The sequence below is a fragment of the Euprymna scolopes genome, chromosome 16 (assembly GCF_053919585.1).
Source record: "Euprymna scolopes isolate OS-2025 chromosome 16, ASM5391958v1, whole genome shotgun sequence".
NCBI classification, from domain to species: domain Eukaryota; kingdom Metazoa; phylum Mollusca; class Cephalopoda; order Sepiida; family Sepiolidae; genus Euprymna; species Euprymna scolopes.
The window spans coordinates 83,638,116-83,660,615 of record NC_136497.1 but is presented as its reverse complement, the minus strand read 5'-3'; positions in this window follow the sequence as shown (position 1 = coordinate 83,660,615).

Sequence of the window (22,500 nt, the reverse complement as noted above, 5' to 3'; positions counted from 1 at the left end):
CTTTTTATAACCTCTAAGTATTTACCTACACACTTGTGCTTAATTAATTAAGGTATTTATATATTGAAATTACGGCAAAACTCATATAATATATGCATATATTTTGATAAACATGAGAATACACTTGTGGGAGAGGGGCGGTATTTAGATTGTAGCCTTACAGTTAGCTTAAAATTAATACATACTTATCTTTAGTAACATAAAGGAAAAAATTTACTGTAAGCAAAACAAACAAACAAAAACGATCAAAATATACGCTTTCGGCAAGGAAAAATAAGCACGAATTTTTGGGTTGCGATACTGATTCCTATACTCCCCAAAACAGTTCCGTTCTTTTATATTCCTGGTTTCGATTCAGATTATTCATTCCAACACTGGTTCATACATCTATAAGAAGATTTGTCCATCCAATCGTCAGACTAAAGTTTATAATAGCATTTTAGACGCATTTGCATATAGAAGTTCCGTCGGTCAATCTGTCAGGCAATCATGCTTAAGTTCGTCTGTAATGCTTAAATTTGAAATAAAATGTCAATTCCTTCAGTTTGAAATCACATTTACATTGCCATACATGCATGAAAAACATGAATGGATACGCAGAAAACTTGAATGTTTACTAGACACTATCCTCGAGTGTCTAAGGTCTCTCTGTACAGAGGTTAGAAAGGTAACCTGGTATGAGGATGCCTTTCACTACATGTGATCCCTGACTAAATATTTAAAAATAACAGAGTATTCACAGTTCAAACAAGATGTCCTGGAGATGAATCTTACTCAAATGACTTTACCTCAAGTAACAACACTAAGCTGGACACTCCACCAGACTAGATTAATTTGTGTCCTTGAATCTAGTAAGACCAACAGACCACAAGAATGAAATGCAATAACATACTTAAATGGGAAGAGAAAAATTATGTTCTCAATCTCTTTACTAACTCAGTGTTTGAGATGTAAAGGACTATTCGAATATCTATGTATCTCCTATAGAGATCGAATATTAGCCCCTACGAAGGGGCCCCCTTGTTTCTCAGGACTTCATCGGAATGAAAATGAAACAACAGGTTGAATAGGCGAATCGTAAGAATAGTTGCAATCTCGGTTTTACTATTTATATACGAAAATTTTAGGCACGACAAATGTACTACTATGTGCAACAGTTGCTTCTGCATATCATTTGAGCAAACCGTGACAAGATATTTGGCAAAAATAAACTCCTAACAAGCTATCGATTTTAATTGAAACGGACTGTCATCATATTTTTTCCAAGAAAAACCTTTGTAAAAAATAAATATATATTTTTTTCGTACATAGTTTAACATTAATCGTGTCTAATTCCATCATAAATTGTAAAACCAGCTCCAGTTTTGTCTGATTCTTTTTCCATTTTCTTCCATCTTTTCTCCTTTTTTTTTTTGTAATTTTTTATTTTTACTTCACCTTTTTTCTCAAATTTTTAATTACATCTGGTTTACCTCCCCTTGACATAACACCATATTAAACTCAGCTAATCTCATTCTTATCAGTCTTTAATATTATTACTTTTTGTTTCTTAAGCCAACCCCTTTTTCGACACCTTCATTTAGCTTCATAATCTTCCCCCACTCCATCTCCTTATATGTAATAATAATAATAATAATAATAATAATAATAACAACAACAACAGATTTTATTTTTCATGTCTGAAACCCCCACACTACTTTCTCCCTCTAAGATTTACAGTCGTTAAAATTTTGTTCCATTTTTTCTTTATCTTTATTGATTTTTGCTTATAAATTTTAGTTTTCTCCATTTAAAAGCAAAATAAAAAGTAAAATAAAACACTTTATCTCTATTGATTTTTATTTGTAAATTTTTATTTTTCTTCATTTAAAAAATAAAAATAAAACCATGAAATAAAATGAAATCTGTTCGGTTGCTTCTCAATTGGAATCACATTTAAAACTCCTCAAAACACACTCCTGCCCTTTCAATGGCTCTTTATTGGCAATCCTTATTCATCGCCTTTCCAGCTCTTTAAATTCTATATTCCCCTTAACATTTGAAAAAGAAAAATGGCTAAAGAAAGCAACCACACAAAAACGACATACGTTTCTACATTGCTAATTTTAGTTTGTTTTGTGTTTTTTTGTTGTTGTTTTTTTTGTTTGTTTTTTTTTTGTCTTGTATTGTGTGGGTTTTTTTTTAGATATTCTTTTGGAAATTTTTCTTACAATTCGTTGTCTATTTTGTATTTTAATTGATTCTTCCTAATTTTATTTTTATAGTTTCCTGTATTTAAATAAATTGTCCTATCTTTAACATCCAAATTTCTTTTTTTATAACTATTTGTTATTGAATTATCTTCTCTTTTCGGTTCTAATTTTCTTCCATTTATTTTTTTTATGTCTGCTTTATACGACTTGCAATTTTACTACGTCTCTTAAAATTCTTTGTTTCTATTTTAGTTTCTTTAAACTCCTTTTGTCATTTTTTATTAGGTTATTTTCGCCTTCGTCTTATATAATCTGTTTTTTTTTCTCCTTCATTAAACCACATTTTATCACTTTCGATTTTTAGATGTGTCCTATTATTCCACTTTAAGGCTCTGGCTGTTGGCTAGATTGTCACGCTTAAATTTCAGATATTTTTTTATCACGAAATGTGGCATTTGAATTGATGCACGATATTTTAAATGCGTACACGCGTTTCTATTAGAGGCTCTATATGTTAGTTGGTCTGATATTCTTGTTTTAAATTGGTCTGTCACACGTTTTAAATAGTATTTTTAAATGTGTTTACGCTTCTCTAATAGTATTACGCCTTCCTTAATATAAGCTTCACACCGATGTCTGTATGAATGCTCTCTTTGTCGTTGCTATTAGCACTATGAATCGTAGTTGTTGGTAACACTCGCGCCCACACTTGGTTGGTTTTTAAAATGGTTATTCAAAAATACAGAAACCGAAACTCTGCATGCGTGAGAGAGTGAGAAAGAGAGAGAGAAAGAGAGAGAGAGAAAGAAAGAGAAAGAAAGAGAGAGGGAGAGGAGATATCCAAATCAGGAGTTTCTAAACTACGGTCCGCAGGCTAGATCCGGGTCTGTCAAATTCTTTAATCCGGCCCGCGTAGCTCTTATGAAAGACGTAAAAATATTCAGTAAACATTTGCAAAATTGAAATGTGTGAAAATATTATAGTGGGTTTTTCTTTTTGTTCAGAAAATGATTAAAAGAATGATGGTTTGATGAACCAGTTTCACTAAAAGCAAAGTATAAATAAAACACGTTCAAGTATTTTTTTATATATATATTTTGCCTCGCGTAGTTCTAAAATGCCATTAATATGCTTCTCCTCTTTTCGAACACTTTGGAGACTCCTGTATTAGATAGATCGGATGATAGCCTGTCTCATTAGATCAGCCGTCCGATGCATGCTTCCCCTATTTAGCTAACACACCTTTCCTCGTTCAAGTCTCACCAGCTAAGAGAGTGCAAAATGCCTCTCATCGATTCTTTCAACGTGACCATACCATCAAAGTCTCCTGTTTTACACACATCTGTCTACAGGGACAAGATTGAATTTTCTGCTGAGCTCATAGCCTGATAGGCTGTACTTGAATTGCTTCTAAGATTTTTTTTTCTTGTTTTGTTTATTTAAATAAAATTTTGTTAATATTAAATTAAGAAAATACTCATATATCAAAGTTACGTATAGGCGCAAAACACACATACATGATCTTTTCTAATAGTTTTGTTAACAGGAAGTTTATTATTGTTTGCTTTTATTATTTTCTTCATAAATTAATTTTTATTTTATTTTAATCTATTTGGTGTTTCATTAATTTCTTTTTAGTCTATTAGATTATTTCTTTTATTTATTTTAAAACCTTTTTTATTGTCTATGTCTTGTTAATTTATTTTCCCATTTATTCCTAGACTTTCTTTTTCTAAATTCTTTAATCTTCTTCCTTTAATTTTTCATTCTTCTTTTCCTTCTTTTCATTCTTTCATTCTTTTTCGGATTTCTTTTATCTTCTTTGCTCCACCTCTGTTCATAACTCTTTCTTTTTTCCCTTCCTACCTTTTCTTTTCATCCATTCTTTCTTTTCTTTTCTTTTCTTTTTTCAGTTTCTTCCCGTCTCCCTTACCGGCATATTCCATTCCTGCCTTTATTTACTATGTTTTATGTTTATGTTTTCCCGCTTTTAAAGCCAGATCCATTTCTACCCGTCTTTTATTACCCATCTCTCCGAACCCTCCTCCGTTCTACACTTAAATGTTTCCCCACTTCATATCTCAAAAGCATCTCTCTGCCCTTAAGCAGATCTTAAGTCCCCACAGTTGATAGATTAGCAAGCAATGAGCAAATAAATTCAAACTTAAATAACCACAACATGGCCGACATGTACTCAATTATTAAGCTCGTGCCTCCCCGCGTTTTCGTTTTTACTCAGCATCACCTCGTTATTTTAAAAAAGTATACATACATATTTTCAAGGCTTTTATACACCACTCCCATATATATATATATATATATATATATATATATATATATATATATATATATATATGACTATAGGTGATATCAATTAGAATCGAAACCAAAATATTTAGTGCCCCAGCCTTAGTCATTGTTGTTTGAGCGATTATTGTTTCGGCTACACGGCCGCTTTTTTTGGCCGTCTGTAGCATCCTCAGACTTTTACAGAAATGTTCGCTATTTTGGGATGAAAGTGTCGAAGACTGAATGAGGTCGGGGTGGAGGGTGCGAGGATGGCGGAAGAGGAAGAGAGGAAGGGAACAAGGAGGGAAGGTGGGGGGGGGGGCGTTTGGTATGTCGATAATGTTTTAGTTTTGGGGTTTAAGGAACAAAAAAGGAAAAAAATAAAACGCATATTTGCTCTACAACAGTATTGAGCACTTTCTTCAGTTTTTATTAATTACCATCTCCACTATATATATATATATATATATATATATATATATGATGAAAATAATGGAAATAGTATTCCGACAAAATAGAGAAAATAAAAAAGGAACAAACCGTATTATGTGTTCACCAACGTTTCGTCTTTATTTCACCCAGAGGAAGTCTCGAAATAAAGACGAAACGTTGGTGAACACATAATACGGTTTGTTCCTTTTTTATTTTCTCTATATATATATATATATATATATATATATATATATTACTAATGAGACGATCCAATATTTTCCCGATTCCGATACAATTACCGATTCCATACGAAATTCCCGATTTCGATAATAAAACCGATTCCCATTACGATTTAAATATTTACCTACAAAATGGTTATTATGTTGTAGAAAACACATCTTAAATGTATATATATATATGTGTGTGTGTGTGTGTGTGTGTTCTGAAACGTAAAAATACACTTCCAAGGAAGGTGATCTATAGATTTTAGATATACTGAAAGTTTAAATCGATAATTTTAATTATTTTATTAACACTACCATTTTTTGGCATCAGAAAATAGGCAAAAATTTTTCCAATATCCCCAAAATTCCCGATTCCGATTCGGATTAATCGTTCCGACACTAATATATATATATATATATATATATATATATATATATATATATATAATAAGTTATGAAAATATATATGAGAATTTAAGCTACACAGAATATTCCGTGTTTGATCCTTGTGAGAATTCGTTAGGCTTATGCGGAAAGTTTGGTTATCGCGCATCTTTTATAAACTTATGGTATTGAATTTTCTTTTTAGCCAATCAGCTCTAAGTCTTAAGGGCGCCCTATAAAGAAAATTAGAAATAAAAGAAAGAGAAATACAAGCTGGTATACGCCGCCATAAAATCAAATGTTAAAACCCAAACTTACCAAGAAATTTCTAAACCTCAGCGAAAAGCACTTCCTTGTATCCAATCAAATTATCTTACAGCTTTTTGGAAACTTTAGAGATAATAATTAAAGCACACAATAACAAACTATTAAATAAGAGCAATGAAAACAGTAATAACAAGATAAATAATAAAAGGTAAACCACGTGAAAAAATTAAAACACAAATGACAAAAATGTAACTATTAGAAATAAAAATAAACTCATCCCAAACAACACCCCTAAAAGAAATAAAAATAAAAATACTAATAATGAATACGATAAATGGAACTATAGAACCCGCACACACTTTGCATACTTCAAAATAAATATCTCACCAAAAGCATAGTTTACCAGGCCACAATATTTGCAAAAGAAACCCCGAATAACAAGAAATATTACGTAGGTATGACTTCCTTAAATTTCAAAACCAAAACAATGAAAAGAGCACTAGCACACTAATACTGAGAACTCAAAGAAAGTTGTCGTTCGCCGATAGTCGAATGGAAACAGGTAAGACAAGCAAGTACAGGAAGGGACATAGATGACCACTGTAGATTATGTCTGTATGAGAAAGCCGCTATCCCATTCTATAGAGAACTAAAACTTCCATTAAACTGTAAGAGAAACAACGAACAACTGTGTCCACAGGATACACTTTAATCTAGGATAGCGATGCATAAGTAATTTTTAAATGGCAAGACCGATGGAAAATAAATATAATTAAAAATATTAAAATTAAAATACAATAAAATAAACATGTATATTCATATAAATCAAGCATAATATCCTAAATATTAGCAAAACATAAAATAACATATCTAACTACAACGAGGTTAAAATTAGGTTAGCTTCATGCACATAAAGGATATCAATCCTTCTTATAAAACACACACAGGGAAAGGTTGAATCTGACATCAACTGTACCTTTGTCCTGTTAGTGGCCGACTATTGGCTAATAAGATAAACGCGGTTACAATTAAGAGCTAATTGGCTTACTAGAAAATTCAATACCATGAGTTTATATAAAAATGGTAGATAATCACAACTTTTCGCATAAACCTCACGAATTCTCACGAGGATGAAACGCGGGATATTCTGTGTAGCTTAATTGCCAAATATATTTTCATAACTTGTTACCTAGCTCTACCTATGCCTTGAGCACTGTTGAAGTAAATACTGAAAATTTACTCATAAAATTATATCTGCTTATATTAATTAATGTGATTAAATACAATAGTCATACATATACACACACACACACACACACATATATATATATATATATATATATATATATATATAATGGAAATGTATAAATAGGAATACGAAATGTATAAAAGCTTATAACTTTTCTTTATTCGTTTTCAATTGGTGACGTGCAGGAATACGAAATAATATTATGAAAAAAAAAAAGTTTTTTAAAGTACATAAATTTCGACCGATCCTTCAGTCTTCATCGGTGTAGTGAAAGTATGAGCATACACGGGGAAAAGGGGAATGGAAATATATACATGCAGGAAGCAACTGATGCATGTGCAAAGCGAGTGTTATGTTTTTTTTAATCAATTAACTTGTTACAAGTCAAAAAAACATAGGTGAGCTAGAGTAAAAAAAACCTTAAGGCAGTGAGTCAAGTGTGATAACCATTAGGCCAGCTTACCACAATCTTTAAAAAGTGGATTCAACCTGCTTTTTCGTAACATGAGGGAGCTATCATGTGAATGATTCGCACATGTGCAGTCGTGAAACAGTTGGCAACATAAAAATCCAATGTGATATATGAACAAAAATGGACAAAGGAAACGAGGTCCTGTAGAGTTTTTTTTTGTTTTTCAGCTTAGTATATCCATTTATTGTCAAAAATAATCTGGCCCTGTTAGTGGGGCATTAGAATACGCCAACTACCCACCTGCAGAGGGTAAAAGTCCCTCAATAAGGGTCCTAGATATGACCTTAAACTATATCCAGTGGTGAGGCCCCAGCTTGTGGGCTTTGGGGAGTGTGGGGCCACCCTTTAATTACCATTGCTCCCAGGTCCACTCTGACCCGGAGTGGTAGTGCCTGTTAGGGTCCCAACTATGGGTTAAATAGAAACCAACGTGAAAACAACAAATATATTCTATTAAAAAAAATTTTCTTCAAAATCTTTGGATTCGGCATTAAATAACCCGAAAAGGGTTGATATGCCGTAAAAAAAAAACAACCAAACCAACAAAACCAAAATAATCACAAATAAAAATAAATAAACATGGACTTACTGTTTGGAATAAAAGGGATGGGGGAGTCTGTAATATTTTGACAAATAAATATTTTTTGCAAACAGAAAAGAACCAAAGAAGGCCGTTGAAATATTTTGTATATATATATATATATATATATATATATATATATATATATATATATATATATATATATATATATATATATATATATATATATATATATATATATATATATATATATATAATTTTCCAATATATATATTATGAACTTACATAAACTTTTATGTATCTATTTTGCGTATATATTTCAACACGTAAGTAGAGCTAGGAAGTAAGTTTTTAAAAATATAACGGCATTTAATTTATCCGCACATATATACATATATATATATATATATATATATATATATATATATATATATATATATATATATATACAGGGTGTCCGTAAAGTGACTATACAGTCTTACAAGTTACTATACAGACACCCTGTAATATAATAACGGTACAGTAAGATATTGTATTAAAATATTTATTTGTAACAAAAGAAATAAAAAGAAATAACACCTTTATGTTTATAAAAAATCTCAGAAGATACACGTGTTACATCTGAAAAGACTGTAACAATCAAGGCAAACAATTTCTATGACAAATATTCAAATTGGAGGCCTTCAGCTCCAATACATTCTCGACAACGTGACACCACACTCTGAAAAACTTTGGTGCACAAGTCACGATCAAGGTTGGCAAATGCATCAATAACAAATTGTCGAAGATCTTCAACACTTCTTGGCTTTCTCGAATACACAGAGTCTTTGATGACTCCCCAGACAAAGAAGTTCATTGGCGTTATGCCTGGAGATCGTGGAGGAAATTCAATGTGCCCTCGCCTGCCGATCCATTTATCAGGAAATGTCCCATCCAGTAAATTTCGGACAGCTGTAGCATAATGGGGTGGGGCTCCATCCTGTTGGAAGTACAAGTTATTGAAATCTGGTCGTTGTCTCAATGCCGGTACGATGAAATTTCTCATTTTGTCCAGGTACCTTTCTCCTGTAACAGTTCCATCATACGATATTCCTGCCCAGACAGTTATTCCAAGCTGGTTCAATTGGGCCGTGATCGTAAAATGAGGATTTGTGTCACTCCAATAAACACAGTTGTGACGATTTTCGTGTCCCGAAAGTTTGAATGTGGCCTAATCAGTCCACACAATCTCGTCCAAGAAAGTGGGATTATCCTCACACATCCTGACGATATGTTCGCAAAACTGAGACCTGCGATCAGGATCATCCTCAAGAAGTCCGTGAATTAGGCGCGGAATGTATGGTCTCATGCGGAGTTTCGTGAGTAGTTTATGTAGAGAGGTTCGTTTGATACCAGTTTCTGCACTAGCACGGCGAAGTGATTTCTTTGGGCTTCTGCCATATGCTTCAGAAACCGTAGCCAAATTTTGTTCAGTGCACACACTTGGCCGACCAGAACGCGGAGCATCGGCAACTGAGCCAGTATCATCAAATTTGTCTCGAAGTTTATAAATAGCCAAACGTGTTGGAGGATCTGTATTAAAATAATGATTCCAATCACGAATTTTTTTTTCAATAGGCATCACCACATTATCAAGGCCAAGAGGCCACTCAAGGATAAGGGTTAAAGAGTGTACAGTAGAAATTGGACAATATAGTAATCATTAGTAATGAAAATTTGGTAAATTTGATAACTTATATGGAACGGCTCATCAAGAACTTATTTACGTTAGACTTGAAGACAACCATATTGTAGTCAGCCGGAAAGCAGGAAAACGGAAGGCAATTCCACAAGCGTGCAGTTCTAAGAAAGAAGCTTTGTTCATGGAATCTACGTTTAGGTTTAGGCACAGATAAAGAGTGGGGGAATTATTGATAGTGTTTACAGCTAGACGAGTGTTTCTTGTGAAAGATTGGCGAGGGGGGACCATAGATTGAAGCTCAGTCGAACACTTTCCATGAAAATAACGATACATCAGAGACAAACTCGCAACATCTCTTCTGTGAGATAGAGGTTGCAAGGAGGAGAAAAGGACATCTCCTAAGAGGCTACGAAGTCTATTTTGAACTCTATCAAGGCAGGACAAGTCCTTTCTAGCAGCTCCTGCCCAGATGTGGCAACAGTATTCCATCCTTGGACGTACCTGACTCTTATATAGAGAATTGCATCAGCAGTGAGATATCTACCGGATCGATAGAAAGATCCCACCATTTTTCCAGCGGCCTTGGCAACAGATTTGATGTACGTGTTCCATTTAAGATCAGGAGTAATGGTCAAGCCAAGAAGCTTGTCAAAACTTGAGGCCTCCTGAAGATGAGAGCCAATCATTTCAATTGATGCCATATGTGGATCAGAATGTTGATGATGTAAAGAGAGAAGCTTGGTTTTAAATGCATTAAAAGTAACCAGACACTCCTTACCCCATTGTACTACGTGCTCAAGATCAGAGGAGAGAGAATTGGAGAAAACTTGGTAGTTTACTGTCTTAGATGTGCTACCATAAATGGTAGTGTCGTCAGCATAAATGTCTACAAATGATGTAAGGATGTGATTTGGAAGATCATTAATGTAGATCAGGAAAAGAGTTGGGCCCAGGATGGACCCCTGAGGGACACCGGCATTAATACTGTGAGCTTCTGATTTTTGCCCCTCAACTACTACTCTTATGAACCTATCAGAAAGAAATGATTTAATAATTGAGAAGACATTTCCAGCTATACCATAGCTAGAGATCTTATGAAGTAAACCTTTATGCCATACCCTATCAAAGGCCTTAGATATGTCAAGAGCAATTGCCCTAGAAAGGTTGCCTCCGTCGAGAGATTTTAATTACATCCTATGCGTTTTCTGTTTTCCAATATTGCTTCAAAATAAATTTGCGCTCTTCCAAAGTTAGCTTGCGTGGCATACTTGATTAAATAAACATGTAAAAAAAAATATTAACTATTAATACAAATATAATACAATAAAGCAATAAGACTGTATAGTAACTTTACGGACACCCTATATATATATATATATATATATATATATATATATATATATATATATATATATATGTATATATTTTTATATGTATGTATATATATGTATGTATATAGGTGGAAGAATAGGAGATGTATTTAAAAGAAACAAAAACATTCTCTAAAAGGACAAAAATTTTTACCGTTTTGTCGGTCTCCTCAGTGCAATGAAGGAAAACAAAATAATGTAGCCAATGGAATAATGAAATGGTTACCCTAATTTATTTTCTTTTGAAGGGTGGGGGCTCTTTTTAAAACTAAATTTCCCCCAGTTTTGTCTTTAATTTTATATTTTGGAGCGATTATAAAAACTCCTAAGATACCCACATGTTTTACATTCTTTCTTGTTCTCACGTAACACTAGACACTACTTGTTCTTCTACCGAATAAACGCTTTAAAATAAGTTAAACAGCTAACAAGTTAACCATTTAGGTAGAAAAATTATTTTGCCCTTTTTAAAACAACAGTAAATAAATATAAATATATTTTTTTTTAAAATATTATGCGCTCTGTAGTCTCGTTTTTTAATTGAATAAACGCTTAAAAATGAATTAACCCACAACAACTTAACCAGCTAGGTAGAAAACGATCACTTAGAAAATCAATTTTATCTTTTTTAAGACAATAGTAAACTCGTAAAGTGTAATCTCTTTTAAAATCTATATCTCGTTCAAGAACGGTCATAAAATGTATTTTCTATCGATATGTATTCAATAATGGACCAGTTTTCCTGCCTAACAAATGTAGGAGTTTTCCATGGACGACGTTTCCATGGACGAGTTTTTCGGGCAGCGTTTACCTGTGACCATCCCACTTAAAGGGATCAGTAACTTAGTTGGCATTCTGGCCTTTCTTCAAAACCTAAGTAGTCCATAAAATATTGAAGTGTACGCACATTTGTGTGTGAGTGTATTCATATTGACAAAACAAAATGACAAAAGGATAAAGGGAAAATATATAACGAATAACAATCATCATCATCATCATCATTAACAACAACGGTGACAATAATACGAAAAACAACAATAATAAATAAATAAAACGGAGAAAACGTGTATTTAGGGTAAACATCATTGTTTTCCAGGGATACGCGTGTATTGCGTCGAGAAAATAAGTATTTAAATAAACGGCTAATCATATTCTACAGCGCTGTATCGTCTACGATTAACACAAAGAGTAAAACGAAATGGATTCGAACTTGTGTTTAAGAATAGGGATCACTTTAAATAAGTGTCGTCTAACCGACCGACTATTCAGAATCTTTTTTTTTATTATTTAAATTTATCCAAGTAGTGACTAAATCGCGATTCGAAGAAACGCTAAAAAGCAAATAGCTCTAATTGCTATCCTCTTTATTGCCAAAATCAAGTAACTTTTCACAGAAACGTTTTAACTCAAAGTATTTTCAACCTAATAAAAATAGAAACTCCTATAAAGCGAAGATGTAAACAACCAAAAGATATAGAGAGACCGACCACCATTCAACTGTACCAAAAGACGCAAGAGCCTATGATCACCTGCAATGTAGCCGTTACACTTTAATGGTGTCGTTGCATTTCAAACATTCGGGCCCCTTCGTTGTCTGGTACCGTCGCAGGAACAAACAAACAAGGAAGGACATAAAAATACGACTCGGTGTTTTTTTAGATGAATACAAAAAGCATATGTTCCTACTCGTACTTCACTGTGCTTCGAAATATCACTCACGTGACGAATATCTCTATCGATACTCTCTTTCACGCACGAGTCTTTGTCGTCGCTTGCCTTTCTGTTTTTCGAACACGCGGTGCATTTTCTCTCTCGCCGCATACGAGTAAAAACACGCCCGATTCTTTTGCTCGGCCTCGTGCTGCCCTTTTTTTTCTGCTTTTCTCTTTTTTCCCCGTGATATCAGCGTTCGCATAATTGCTTAATTTGCATATGTGCTAAGGCGGCTGCTGCTGCTAATATTTTCGCTAGTGACCTATCATAGGCTGCTGCTGATTCACTCGTTCGTCAACTCTCTGTTACAATAAAAGCTCACTGGTTCGTTACACTCCCCGCCTTTTTAGCTGGAAGAGGCAAAAAGTAATCTTCAATGATTCAGATTTAAAATATAGTGAATGGTTTCATGACTACAATCATGTTTCCATCAGAAATCTGATTACACTATAATATGCGAGAGTAATTTATTAATTTTTTATGCTTTCTTTTTTTATTTTTTTACATTTCTTTTTATCTTTTGTTTTTTCTTCCATTCACAGGTTGAAAGTAGAGTCCACCCTAGCATTTTAAACTTAGATGTAATGAAAAAAATGGGTTAATACATTAACCAAGAGTATGAAACCAAGTGAATTTGAAATTACTTATTAAGAGGCCGTTTTTATTCAATAGACACAACCTGCATGGACGCTTGCATGACAAGGAGCTTATGCGTAAGTATGAGTAGTTGCAACTCTTAACAATGTATTTTATCAACCGACACAGTTTAAGTCCAGTGGCAATAGGAAATCTAAGAATCTGAAAACGATATTAGGAAAAACAGAGAAGGGCTGACGTTACTTTAGATCATTCTCTCCAACACGAGTTGCCATCCTAAGGTGCGAAGGCGGGAACCAACACGTTGTATCCTCAGTCGCAAAGCAGACAAAGAATGAAAAAAGAACTTCAACTCACCTTTTTGTTGTAGAACATTTATCTCCTCATTCTCTCGTTACCGTTTTGACGTGTCCCACGTGATCGTGCTCTCAAACGTCATCCGCGCCTCTCACGTGATCCTGTACCTTATTTTTCTAAGTCTTTATTTTTCCCTTCTGGTTACGTCATTTCTCATGCATATACATACGAGCGTCCGCGTTGCGTTACAGGTGTAGTCTACCTTGTCATTTCAACTAGAAATGTGTAGAGTGGGAGGATAAATGAATTCATACCTTTTTCCGAATTGTATTATAGAAAGTAAAGTTACAGTGACATCTGTTTCATAACTTAGAGAACCTAATATTCCAAAATTGTCACTCATCCAATGTTGCTTAATTTCAGTAATCCGGCGAATATAAACTTGTCAATGTAACATAGCAATAATTTAAGCTTAAACAAATAAGAATATAAGCTAATATGAAAGATGGGCCTCTTACTTTCCGTATTTGCATCTGTTATATTAGAGTAAATTATTAAGTGGGGGAATATGTTCTAATGTCTTTTACTGGTGAAGTTGTTGATTGCATTTCCCTGAACCCTTGAGCAAAAATTTATCCCTATTCAACCATCAATTTGACACAAAGCGCTCATCTTAAATATACGGACAATAAATTTTGCCCGCTTTTTTAACGGGCTAAACAGTTCAGTATATTTATATAAAGTTTTGAGATATTATGTTGAACAAAGATGGCGGTAGTAAATCAAATCGGCGAAGAATCAATGCAGTCATGATCTCGAATCTTGAGTAATTCTTATTAACAAAGATGTCGACGAAGAATCAATGCATTTAAGATTCAGTCGTTCCAAGACAGAAGTTGACAGCGAACTGAATTGAATCCAAAATTCGATATTTTTTTATAATAAATATTTTTTATAATAAATTCGAAGGCTTCTGATTGTCCTACTCGTAAGTTGGGATCATAATCTTAACAGTAATCAAATCATTTAACAATTTATATGTACAAATTCATTTTATTTTAGAATAAGGCATTTTTCAGAATTTTCAGAATTTTCAGAATTCCAATATTTGAGAGATCTCCATTTTGTTCTTATGCTTCAACTGTCTTTGATGACTGTATTTTTTTTTTAATTCTCCCCGTTTGAAACCCTTTGGAATTTGTAGGATTAGACATTCCTCAGAATTGTGCATATTCTTCAAGACAAAGTGCTTACGTAATAGCAACAACGTTCAATCTGTCTTCTACTTTTGTTTTTCCACTTGCACTTGTAGCCTTTCTTTATTTCTGTCTCTCTTTTAGTGACAATTTTTGTTTATTCATATTTCCCGCTCTTTCCACTCCTTTCTTGTTTAAATTAAAGATAGGATACAGATACAGAGGAGAGTTGAAGGGCGGGAACCACAAAAGTAGACCACGGGATATGTCCATTACTTAAGCACTTCCTCCCTGGAAATTATACTTGAGTAATTTCGTAATTGTTGTGTGTCTTTCGAACTGGATGCAATTTTTCCAATTTTCTAAATATAATTCATGTTATTCCGCCTGTCAACTCATGGCTGCGGACCCCCAACTTTCAACTAAAAAAAAAATTTTTTTCGGCTTGTATTTCTGTTTTATATATATATATATATATATATATATATATATATATATATATATATATATATATATACATATATTTTAAATATATAATTTTGCTTGTTGTTCCTCCATCAGGCACAATTACCAACCAACCGCAAGTATTGCAAGCGGTTTTCCCAACCACAGCAGGGTTCAGAAAAAGGAGAAGAAAAAAAATGGTTTCGATAATTCTCATAAGATCCTAAACTGTTATTCATATGCAACAGCAGAGAGGTTTATGGAGCAAATAAGCCATGCCAAAAATACGTAAACAAATAAACGAAATAATAAAATGACAAAATATGAGTTTCTTTAATAAATGTATAGATGAGCAAAAAAATGTGCAGAAAAGAAATCAGCATGCACAAACATGCATTAATATATATACATGTATATATATATATATATATATATGTGTGTGTGTGTGTGTGTGTGTGTGTGTGTGTGTGTTTGTGTGTGTGTGTATGCGTAATGATACAATTGTTTGCATATAAACAAAACGATGTAAATCCCACAAACGGCAAATATATTTTTATTCATTGCAGAAAGAGAGACAAAATCAGCATGCGCAAACCTGCATATATATATATATATATATATATATATATATGTGTGTGTGTGTGTGTGTGTGTGTGTGTGTACGTGCATTTATGTACACACACATATATATATAAATATATATATATATGTGTGTGTGTGTATGTGTGCATAAATGCACGTATATAAATATGTATATATATATGTGCATTTATGTACACGCATATATATATAGAGAGAGAGGTATAGATATATATACATATAAGTAGATATATATATAAATAATTATAATTATAACTAAATAATAATTATTCTTTTATACCTACCGACACTAGTGTTTCATGCTTACACAATCATCAGTGTAGGATGAGAATTCCTACCAGTCAGGAGATTCGAACCCAGCCACGAAACCACCTTAGCGTCCATTTGCTAAGTCTTTCCACAAAAATTGCTATTAGAATGAAGGGAATTAATAACTAATAAACGTTCAATTCACACACACATTATACAATCGAGAGTGTTCAAACATTCTCTATCCATCTATCTATCTGTTTATATCTATATCTTTTATATATCTATCTCTCTCTCTCTCTCTCTATATATATATATATATATACAAACATGCATATATATATATATATATATATATATATATATATATATATATATTCTTATTTGTGAAAATAACACTCTAGATGTTAAAAGTAATCCGAAAAATCCAATTGCAAATTCAAATTCAAATTCAAATTCTACATCTTTATATATGTGGAAGTGTACAGGCTGGGTGTTTATATACATATATATGCATGTACATGTCTACATGTGCCTATGTGTATTCGTAAGCTATGGTTTCGCGAACAAAGTTCTTGCGACATTATAATATATAGTCTTTTTCCGCCTGCCTAATTTTACATAATAAAGGTTTCCTTCCTCACTCTCTTCGTTCTAATTGTAGATTACATTCACAATATTTGTGACTACTTAGGATATATAATATATATGCTATGATGTCATGTGTGACGCAATAATATATGGCAGCGCCAGGTATGAAGGGCAAAAATAAAAGTATTCCTTGGGCACCGCCGGACAGTCAACTAATATATATATACATACATATATATATATATATATATATATATTATATATATATATATATATATATATATATATATATATATATATATATATATATATATATATATATATAATGCCGGCTTGTTCTCTTCTTCTGACGAAAAACATTTAGCTTCGAAATGGCATAGCCTAAAGAAGTTTTCTCTCTATTCCTCTTACTGTAACCGTTTTGGATTTGATAATGTAATAAAGTTCCTATGTACCTTTACTCTTCTTCTTCTTCTTCTTAACTTATTCTATTTATGCACACACACACATACACACACATATGTATATACGTGTGTGTGTGTGTGTGTGCCAAGAGAGAGAGAGAGAGAAGTGAAATGATAAAAAAGATATATACATAAAAAGATAAATATGTTTTTTTAACTTTCGAGATGAGGATTAATTATATTATTTGGATTATTTTTTACTAATATTATTATCTTTTTAAAATAACCCTACATATGTGAGCGGTAGTCAGAAGAATCGAAATAATATAAATAGATACGTATAAACAACCTGGCGTAAATAGATGAATTAACACATATGAGTACGTTGCTACAGATAGATAGATAGATAGATAGATAGATAGATAGATAGATAGATATACATTCTTGGCCAATTAGATTAACTCTTTCTCAGCAATGGTCTGTGTGTGCGTCTGTGCGTAAATATTTGGACATGAGATGTGAGAATGAAATGAAAATAAATCAGAAAAGAAAATGGGAATCACTCCAGAGAAATTATTCATAGTCAAATTGAAATAACATACCTGAATAATCCCGCACTTTTCCTGTATTTGAATTCTGATGCCTTAGCTAGCTTAGTAAATTTTTATACTAGCCAAACTTCCGTCCTATGGTCAGATTGCAATAAGATTGAAATAAACGTTTCAGTTTTTTTCTTTCACCAAATGTGTGTCTACTCTCTGAATAATTTGCATCCCATTCCTGACGCTCAAGTGTTGCGTTATTGAATGTATATATAATTTTCTTGTTTGCACTTTTCAAATGCTTGTGAAATTATATATACACCTGACAATTCGTTTGTTGTTGTTCTCAAAATCAACACAGACGAATTTTGTATTATTATTTACAATACACTGTTGGGCATTGACAAGACAGAGAGATGAAACAGAACAATCGCATTTAACGGTAAGGGAGTGTCAGGCGACGGCGGAGTCTGTCACTCACGCTGGACAACTGTCGGCTCTTCTCTCTTTACCTCTCCTTTGTTATCTATGCCTTATAAAAACTGTCATTCATGAAATGTAAATATTTAAAATATTTAATTTTCTTTCTTTCCTTTGCGTTACTCCCCGACCTGGAATGTAAGGCTTTCTTTGTTTTTGGTGATAATTACAATCCAGATCATTTTTTATAGGACACAAGAATGTAGATCAAAATCCATCTGAAATGTGCGTGTGCATACCTCCGGTTTTATTAGCGTCGCCCCGGCTCAATATTCAATACGAGGATATGATATAAGGATAGGTAAATGGGTGTTATTTGTCTGCATAGTCATATCAATGCATAACACATCACTCAATGAGCCCCAGGCCAACTGATAAAACAGCAATTTTCAGACAGAATTCGACTTTATTCATCAGCATAGTCTCTTTTAAGGGTAATACACCGATATCAACGTTTCCTTAACAAGTTGATGCATTTCTTGTACACCGATTTATTTTTGGACTTAAAATATGTCCCAGTTTCCGATATCACTTCTGTATTGAAACCAAGTCTCTTTCTCAGTAGCATTTTTCGAGGATTGCAGTAGTCGATGTGGGACAGATCTCGTGAATAGGATAAGTACGGAACAATTTACTTTTAACAACTTTGCCACTCTCGCTATTCTTATTTAGTCCTTTAGTCCTCACATGCCTTGATCAATGTTTTTGAGAAAGGGCGAAGAATTGTTGTTTTCTATCTCAGAATCAATTAATATTACACTTACTGTTATCTTGTTTGTGACCTTAAAATGGTATTTGAATCAAGTGGCTTCACACCTTGTCTGAAGCATATCTATAAAAATATTGACGTGCAATTTGTGTAGTTTTGCCATTGTTCTTGTTGGTGAAAGAGCTCCTTTTCCTTTACTTTGTTTTTAGCCCTTATTTATTGCTTTTTCCCTTCAAACGCAACGATATGTCTATATAAATTTATTGATGGTGCTTCTTTTCTCAAGCTAATCCATGAACAAAATGCCCTGTTCATCCCAATATGCCCTACCAAAGCTTTGCTTGCTGATATTTGCATATTTAGTCAATTTGGACCGCTTTCATCTGCTACTTTCCATTCAGTTGACTGCTGATTTGACTTCCGAGTGAAGTGGTTGGTCCACATTTCATTCTCTGATACATATTAATGCAAAATCTTCTTTTTTTTAATGATCTTAAACAATGATCTGAATCCTCGATATGTTATTTTTTTATTGAGTGTGTACCCAATTTGAACGCAGCTTTCTTTTTGGCAAATGTTCATGCAAAATATTGAATATATTGCTATTCGATATTTTCAACTCCTCTTCTATCTTACATACCGATCTACGATTGGCTTAAACAAGCTTGTGGGGTGTTTGAACGGTTGTGTTCAGTTTAGCATACTAATTCTTAACTGTTGCTTCTACTGGGAGCAGAGTTCGAATTACAACACTTATCAAGCATAAACACTACCTTCTTAAGCTTCCAAACTAAAGGAAAAAATTAAAGAAATGCTGTGATATGCTGTCCAAGTTCTAAAACAAATGATAGTTGGAAACTTTTCTCTGTGGGCCAGTTTTCAAAAACTGTAATGAAAGAACTGACATGCAAAAGAATCACCTGATAAATCTCCTCCTGCTCTTCAGCAAAAATCAGCATCTTGGAAATGCTATCAGAAAAGCCTTATGTATTTACGGCAATGCCGTTCTATTATTATAACGGTAATCTCGTAACATATATTGCTGCCTCCCTTCAGTCTCAACAGACAATGGATACTCCCTACAAGAGTAACTTTGCGCGTAATTGTGTGACAAGAGTTACGCAATCACCGACCGCATTTCCTGTAATCGGCATTGCTTGAGTCCAGTGGTAAGGAGAATTGCTAGACGACTGTGAACAATGCCGAGATAGGCGGAGAGCACACAAAACACCTGGGCTTCGTAAATGATCACGCCTGTTAGTACTGACCAGGCCCAATATTGCTTAACTTCAGTGATCTGAAGGGAACCGGAGTGTCAATGCGAATTATGCTGTACTGTAACATACTGTACTATACTGTAACGTATATACCATACCCTGGATAAGACAGCTGGAGCTAAAACAGTACCGTTTGGCATATCCAAGACTTTGGCAAGGTCTGGCATGAAGGTTTTCTCATGAAAAATAATTTGTATATCTATCTATCTATCTATCTATCTATTATATAAAAAACCTTGTTATGTGGGTGTGAGTTCGTTCCTTATAGAGTCTTAAACGACTGGGCCGATTTTTATGGAATTTTAGATAAATGTACTTTATCGCCTGGCAGTGTTCTTAGGTTTTGTATCAGAATGTCTTCGATGAATATCGATGATGGATAATTGAAAAAACACGCTGAAAGAATGAACAGGCGATGTTGACAAAACTTAACACCTTATACAGCCTACTATCACAAGTGCATTTGAAGAGGTTTTATTATAACACAAGCCGAAAGGCCTAGTATATAAAATCAACAGAAAGTTATTTGATATGACTGGGCGGATTCGAAATGGATGTTTCTGTTTAAAGCACAGTTGAATAATGATACTTGACTTTTTCACTTTAAACTTTAAATTCACACCGATACATAAAAAAACATATAAAATCAACAGTAGAAAAAATATAATTTATAACTTAAAATATTGCAGCATTAAAAATTGATTATATAATGATAAAATTGAATTTAAAAAAACACCTTAATGCTACAATATTTTGAGTTATAATTTTATTATATTTTTTATTAGAATATCTTGTCCTTTTCTTTTCTAGTTTTAACAACTAGTCCTTTATTTTTCCATGTTTAAGCTTAACCGTATTACTTTTCATGTTCGCATTTTTGTATTGTAATCCATGATTTTTCTAGGTTTCTAGTAAACTCACTTGTACTTTGTTTAATTTCAGTCTTATTTTTTTTTGCTCTATAAACATACACATATGTAATAACAATGTACGGCACTCGTGTGCTTTCAATAAAATCCCCCAATTATCTACCTTTCATTCTTTCACTCTTTCTGTTTCACGTGTTACTTCTCTTTTCGCGAGAGCGGTGAATTGGTAGCAACAGTTCCCGTTGAAGCGAAGTGGTTGGTATGGAAACCCGCCATAAAAACGTCGCTCACCTCCTTAGGTTTTTTACGAGTTTGAACACTAGTAAATTTATCATAACTTTTGTTTTACTGAACGCAAAATAAAAAAAAAGATTTAACAATATAGCTGAGAAGGTGATCTATAAACTGTAATAATTGTTTGAAATTTGGTCGAAAAATTAGTGAGCGAGGAAATTTTAAAGTAGTTTAAAATGACTAAAACTGCCACTTTACCATATATTTAAATACGGTAATGTTTGAATGATAACCATATATTCAAACACGATATATATATAAATATATATATATATATATAACTACTTAATTTACTCACATAAAATTAATATATGAAAGTATAGATTTATGCGTAAACTTTAAGTATTTACTTAAAAAGTGCTCAATACGTAGGTAGAGCTAGTTAGTAATTTATAAAATAAACAACCACAGAATTCGTGCATAAGCCTGAAGAGTCCTAGAGTGAATGAAACGCGGAATATTCAGTGTAGCTTAATCGCCATATATATTTTATAAATTACTATATATATATATATATATAGATAGATAGATAGATAGATAGATAGATAGATAGTAAGTTATTAAAAGATATGGCAATTAAGCTACCCATAGCATTATGTAATATAAATTCAAAAATACATGTATGTACATACATCTATACATGTATATTCATATATATATATATATATATATATATATATATATATAGAGAGAGAGAGAGAGAGAGAGAGAGAGAGAGAGAGATGCAGACAGAGACAGACAGAAAGAGACAGGGAGGATGTAAATAGAGGTTGTGAATTTATGTTACAAATGCAGGCACACAGTCTACATTATGGTACGTGTGCGTGTGCTTACATGTGTACCTATAAATATGTATAAGTAAATATTTTTCTTGGCAAATTAGAGCAACTCTTGATATTAAATCCTTGATTCGAACGGAAATAAATGAGAAGAGGAATGGGAAGCAATCCAAAGAAATTATTCAAAGTCAAATTGAAATATATACCTGACTAATCCCGCGATTCTCTTCACTAGAAAATTGGATTACTTAAGTCAGAATGAAACTTTGTAGCCGTCAGCTTTGTAAATTTTGATATTTACATTCAACACCCACCGAAATCAATTTGGTTAAATGCGCACGCATAGTAATCCTAAACG